Source organism: Zingiber officinale, chromosome 8B (assembly GCF_018446385.1).
Source record: "Zingiber officinale cultivar Zhangliang chromosome 8B, Zo_v1.1, whole genome shotgun sequence".
Lineage (NCBI taxonomy): Eukaryota > Viridiplantae > Streptophyta > Magnoliopsida > Zingiberales > Zingiberaceae > Zingiber > Zingiber officinale.
This window is the reverse complement of record NC_056001.1, coordinates 53,511,932-53,518,006: the sequence shown is the minus strand read 5'-3', so window position 1 is coordinate 53,518,006 and position 6,075 is coordinate 53,511,932.

Here is a 6,075-nt window from a genome sequence, read left to right as displayed (position 1 = left end):
TGAAATAAAGGTATCCCAACTTTCGTCTTGGATCCATAACAGCAGTCATAAAAACAACTTTGTTCATCTTTGATACATCCCCCCAATACTTATCAAATTTCTCACCCATAGAATATGCCATTGCACTTGTGTTAAGATCAGGACTCTTCTTCAACTCTTTTATCAAACCATCAATTTCACTAATATGAGACACAAAATCATTTGAAGTGACATACTTGCTGGCAGAAACTTCATTAGTGACATGATAAAAACATTCCAAATAATCACATAAGTTCTTTGCATTATCCCAATCCTCACTAGAAGGCACATTATGATCATCTGCTTTTAGAGCTACTACCATATCACCATGCTTCTCAGATAAGATTGAAAAACTCGAATATAATTTAAAGATGAGGAAAGCATGATGTATGTGGAGTTCCATCTAGTTGGAACATCCAAAGCAAGGTGCTTCTTGTACTCGATGTTTTCAAGTAAAGCTGTTTCTTTGAATTTTCCAATCCTAGCAGGAGACATTTTAATATATTTTATGGCTGCCCTTACATTCTCCACTGATTCATCTGTTATTTTCAACCCATCTTTGACAATCAAATTCAGAATATGTGCTAAACACCTAACATGAGACATCTGCCCCCCAAATATGCAATTAGGCCAATTCATAAATTTTCTTTTCAAATACAGAATTGCTGTGTCATTTGAACTTGCATTGTCAACTGTCACGGTGAACACATTATTAATGCCCCAATCTAGCAAGCATTTATAAATCAATTCACCAATATCATTGCCTTTATGACTAGAGACAGGACAAAAATTCAAAATTCGCTTATGCATCTTAAAGTCAGTATCAATAAAATGGGCAGTTAGGCACATATAACATTCCTTTTGTTTTGAAGTCCAAGTATCAGTCGTCAAACAAATCCTACTACTTTCATTTTTAATAAATGACTTCAATTTATCCTTTTCTTCCATATATAACTTATAACAATCTCTAGTAACAGTAGACCGAGATGGAACAGAAAATGAAGGGCAAGCCACACTCATTAAGTATTGAAAACCCTTACCCTCCACAAATCTAAAAGGTAGCTCATCTACTATGATCATATAAGAAACAGCATTTCTAACTGTGGTTTGATCAAATTTCCAAGCCTGTAAATTGCCTTTTACTTTGCCAGACACCTCATCAACATGTCTTCCAACAAAAGTTAATTGACTTTGTATTACCTTTAAGTCCTTTCTGTTGAGAGGATTGTTTGGACACTTAGGAATATGTTGCCTCAGAGATGTAGTGCCATTTTTGCTTGGATCTGCATAGTAAACATGACTGCAATGCAAACACCTTGCCCTTTGAATTCCATCATCTTTATCAATATAAGTTTCAAAATGCTCCCAGACGACTGAATGCTTCTTTCGAGAACCAACACCACCTCCAGCTCTTTTTCGTTTGTTTCTGATATCTTCAGTCGATCGCGAGCCAGAGCTACCGTCACTATCAGTGTTCTTGTTAGATTCTTCAGTTGCCATTGGATCATTCTGCAATATATTGAGCACAATTAATTCTTCACGTTGCTTCTGTTTTGAAGTCCAAGGTTCAGAAAGAGAAAACAACAACTTTTTAAATTCTTCTGCTACGGTGAATAAGTGATAACAGAGCTACCTGTGTGGCTGTGACTGCTTCTACGCGCTCTAACGGAGTTAGTGACGATGAACGGCGGTGGCGTGGTGGCCTATGATTTGATGCGATTGGAGCTTCTTGTTCCTTCTGCTTGGAAGAAGGTCGAACCATCGTATGTTGGCAACACAGCAGCACACCCACGCTCGTCGCCCCCACCGATCAACACAGTAGCACCAAATGGCGAGTGGCGCCGTGGCGGAGACTACTCTTGGACAACGTCGGCGAGAGTCGCGAGACGGCGACTCGACGTCTACGGCGAAGCCTCTCAGTCAGCTAGGGCAAAAAAAATCGCCGAATCGAGGATTTTGGGTGGAACTGGAAACGTGGAGGTGAGGAGAGAGATGGGTCACGGACTAGTCACGAGAGGAGTTTTGACTCAAAGTTACTAATTAATTTGTATTATAAAAAAAAAGGCAATAATCAAGCCCACTTATGACTTACCCAATGGTAGGCCAGCATTTGAAAAGTTGAAATCATAATTTCTCATTTATTTGATTATTTAATTCCCTTTTAATCCATATCCAATCGTCTCTTTGACTCTTTCATTCCAATATATATATTATTATATATCAACTTGTTGGGTTTGTGGATTTTACTCCACGTTAAGCAGTGTATAGCGAAGCCGAACGGCGAATGCGATTTGGCCTGTAATCAATCGGGCACAGATCACAGATGGACTGGACATTGGGCCTCAGCCCATCGGTTCTCGGTTCAAACCGGTAAACCGACCGGAACCGGTTCAACCGGAACCGGTTCAACCGGAACCGGTTCAACCGGAAAGGATACCGGTCGGTTAACCGGTTCTATATAATCGACGGTAAATCGGAATTAACCGGAACCGGTAAACCGATAAACCGGTTAACCGATCGATTGAACAGGCCTAGGTTCATTACATAGTCTTCTTCTAAAAATCGGACATTGGTGCTTACAATGACCTTCTGATTTTTAAGGACTATAAACCTCCTTTCATTTCTTTAGGATAACCCACAAACAAGTGAACTCATGTCCAACTTATTAGTGCCTCCCTTCAGCACATGTGCTGGACTGCCCCAAATCCGAATATACTTTAGACTAGGCTTACGCCCATTCTACAATTGTATGGGAGCAGAGAGTCTTGATTTAGAAGGTACTATGTTCACTTCCGTTTCCAGAGTATATCCTCAAAACGAATTTGGTTATTTTCTGAATAACTCATCATCGATCTAATCATTTCCATAAGAGTCATATCCCTTCGTTCTACTACACCATTCTGTTGGGGTGTACCAGGTGTAGTCAGTTGGGATTGAATCCCGATTTCTGATAAGTGACTCCTAAACTCTCCTAAGAGGTACTTTCCACTACGATCTCACCGTAGTGTCTTGATACTTTTACCTTGACGTTTCTCCACATCAGCCTTGCACTCTTTGAACTCATCAAAACACTTAGACTTACGACGCATTAAGTAAATATACCTGTATCTTGAATAGTCATCTATAAGAGACGAAATATTCGAAACCACCTCTTGCCTAGATAGCCATAGGTCCACACAAATCAGAATGAACCAATTCCAATACATCTTTGGCTCTATACCCCTTAGACTTAAAAAGCCTCTTGGTCATTTTTCCTTCCAAGTAAGACTCGTAGGTTGGAAAGCTTTCCACCACTAATAACCCCAAAGGTTCATTGACTATTATCCTTTGAATCCTACTCAAGTCAATATGACCTAGCCTTATATGCCAAAGATATGATTGGTTCAGGTCCGAAGGTTGCTTTCTCTTATTAGAGTTAGAAGATGTGTTATTAATTTCCATTTGTTACATCATGGGAGTTATTGGATTATAAATTGTTAACCAACGTACTAGAACAGATAACTTCCCTCTTTTTCTTGATAATAATTTTATTATCAAAAGAGACAGAATATCAAGTTCTTTGATAGTTAGAAACTGAAATCAAATTCTTTCTAAACTTGGTACGTAAAGACAATTTCTCAAAATCTATATTTTTATTCCTATTGGAGGATAAACATCTCCCATTGCAACAACTACTATATTTGTAGTAGTGCCTATGTAGACGGTGATTTCTCCTTTATATAGTTGTCGATTTTCTTGGAACCCCTGTAATGAATTGCAGACATGATCAGTGGCTCCTCGTATCTACACACCAGGTACTAGTAGATATCACCACTAAACATGTTTCAACAACTAATGAATAAAACACACCTATATTGTTCTCAGTTCTGAGAGGACAGTCCATCTTAATGTCCAAGTCTTATTTCCAATCATTAATTGGGACTACTAAGTCTATTCTATAGTATAACAGTTAGGAGATTGACAAACATATGAAATCCTAAGAATCACAATAATATTTGGTCAAAACCAATAGCTTAAAATCCCCGTGAATTTTGTATGTCACGATAGTGTGGACGTATACAAAAACAAATAGGAGATTTTATCCATTAATTTTATTATCTCGTCAACCTAACTTTATGACAAATAAAATTAATAGTTGGTCTATCTTTGATCAAATATTTGGTCAAAATTTTGAATTTAAAATAATATTGATTCCTCAAAATAATATCATTTAAATTCACCAACACCTCAAACACCGGGAATTATGCATGCCACGATAGTGTGGACGTATACAAATTCAAACATTTGTAAGAGGAGGGTTTTACCCATTAATTATCTTGTCAATAAATCTTTATGACAAATAAAATTACCTCAAACACCGTGAATTTTGTATGCCACGATAGTGTGGACGTATACAAACTCAAACATTTGTAAGAGAGGGTTTTAATTTTATTATCTTGTCAAGCTATTTTTATGACAAATTAATAGTTGGTTTTCCTTTGGTCACACAAATAATAGCAGTGACTCCGATGGGGAGGATACTATTAAATGCGCCTAAGTGTATACCATTACTTGATACTAAGTTCATTAAGTAGGATTGTGCCCCTTCTTATGGGGAAGATCACACGCTCCTAAATAATTTCCTATAATCATCCATAAAGGAAGTTTGATCTAGTGATCCGCAAACAAACTCATCCGATATGGAGGAAGACACTTAGAGCCAACGCGCAAGTTTGTTTGCATCACTTACAAACCAGTAATGGAGACTGTGAAATCTATCTACTAATCCCTCTCCCACTTAGTTATTTAAGGTGAGGAATTTTAACCTATCAAGCTTACATCACATGCACACACACATCACAGTAAATAAGAGTAATAAATATGGAAATTAATTTTCCAACTATTATGGCTTCTTCCATCATTGTTCTTCGTGTGCTCCAACCCTGGCTGCTGCCATCTTTAGCCATCGCCATCGGGTCCATGTCGTCGGGTCCATCGAGCTTCCTTTTCTGTTACGCCTCTGGTCCTCCAATAGCACCACACTTGGCAAGGATACGATCCGCGACAAAAATAGAATTTTACATATATCGATCCTATATTCCACAAAGGAATGTACATGTATTCTAGATCGAACAAAAAAAATAAAATTCTAAAACTAATATAGCTCCTGCTGTATTTGATACATACAATCATGCACACACAAAATAATACCCTTGACATGTCCAAGGGTCCAATCACACACAACATCTATAAGCCATAATAGTTGAAGCCTGCAACCACAAAGTTAGCACATCCTACTATTATCCTGCCTAAATTATGTATGACATGTGCATAATTAAATTGAAAACCAAACACACAGAGGCAAACCCTAGCTCTGATACCAATTGTTGGTTGGTTCTAGGAAGATCGTATCGGTTCCACTGTACAAAAATTTTGTACAAGCGTTGAACCTTTTCCTAAACAACTTATTATATTCTTTAGAACTTAAATTAGGAATCGCAAACGGAACTTAACATTATTGATTCCAAATTTAACTTATCTGTTCTTAATGGTTTAGATTTGGATCGCAAGCGGAACTTAACACTATTGATCCAAATCCACCTATGTTATAAAGTTGATTAAATATTTATTTCTAAAATCGACTCCCAGGTCAAACATGGCGAGACACTAGACCTTCTTGGGTGTGGGATCATCCACCACTGCCTCGACAATGCCTTTAATAGAAATTCAATATTTAATTTCTTAAAATAACATTAGGTTTAACCGAAAAGAACAATCGAATCACAAATCTGAAAAACAAAACAAAAGAAACACAACTTCGAAACAAATCTGAAACTCTAGAATCATATGCCTCTTGTGTTTGGAATGTTGGTTGCTACTCGGAAAACCTAGAGGTTCCACTGTACAAAAATTTTGTACAAAGGTCTGAACCTTTTCCTAGCTACCATGTGTTCTTTTAAATTAAATTTTGGATCGCCTGCGGAACTTAACACGTTTGATCCAAAACTTAATCTATTTGTTCTTTTAGGTTTTGACTTGGATCTCCTGCGGAACTTAACACGTTCAACCCAAGTCACC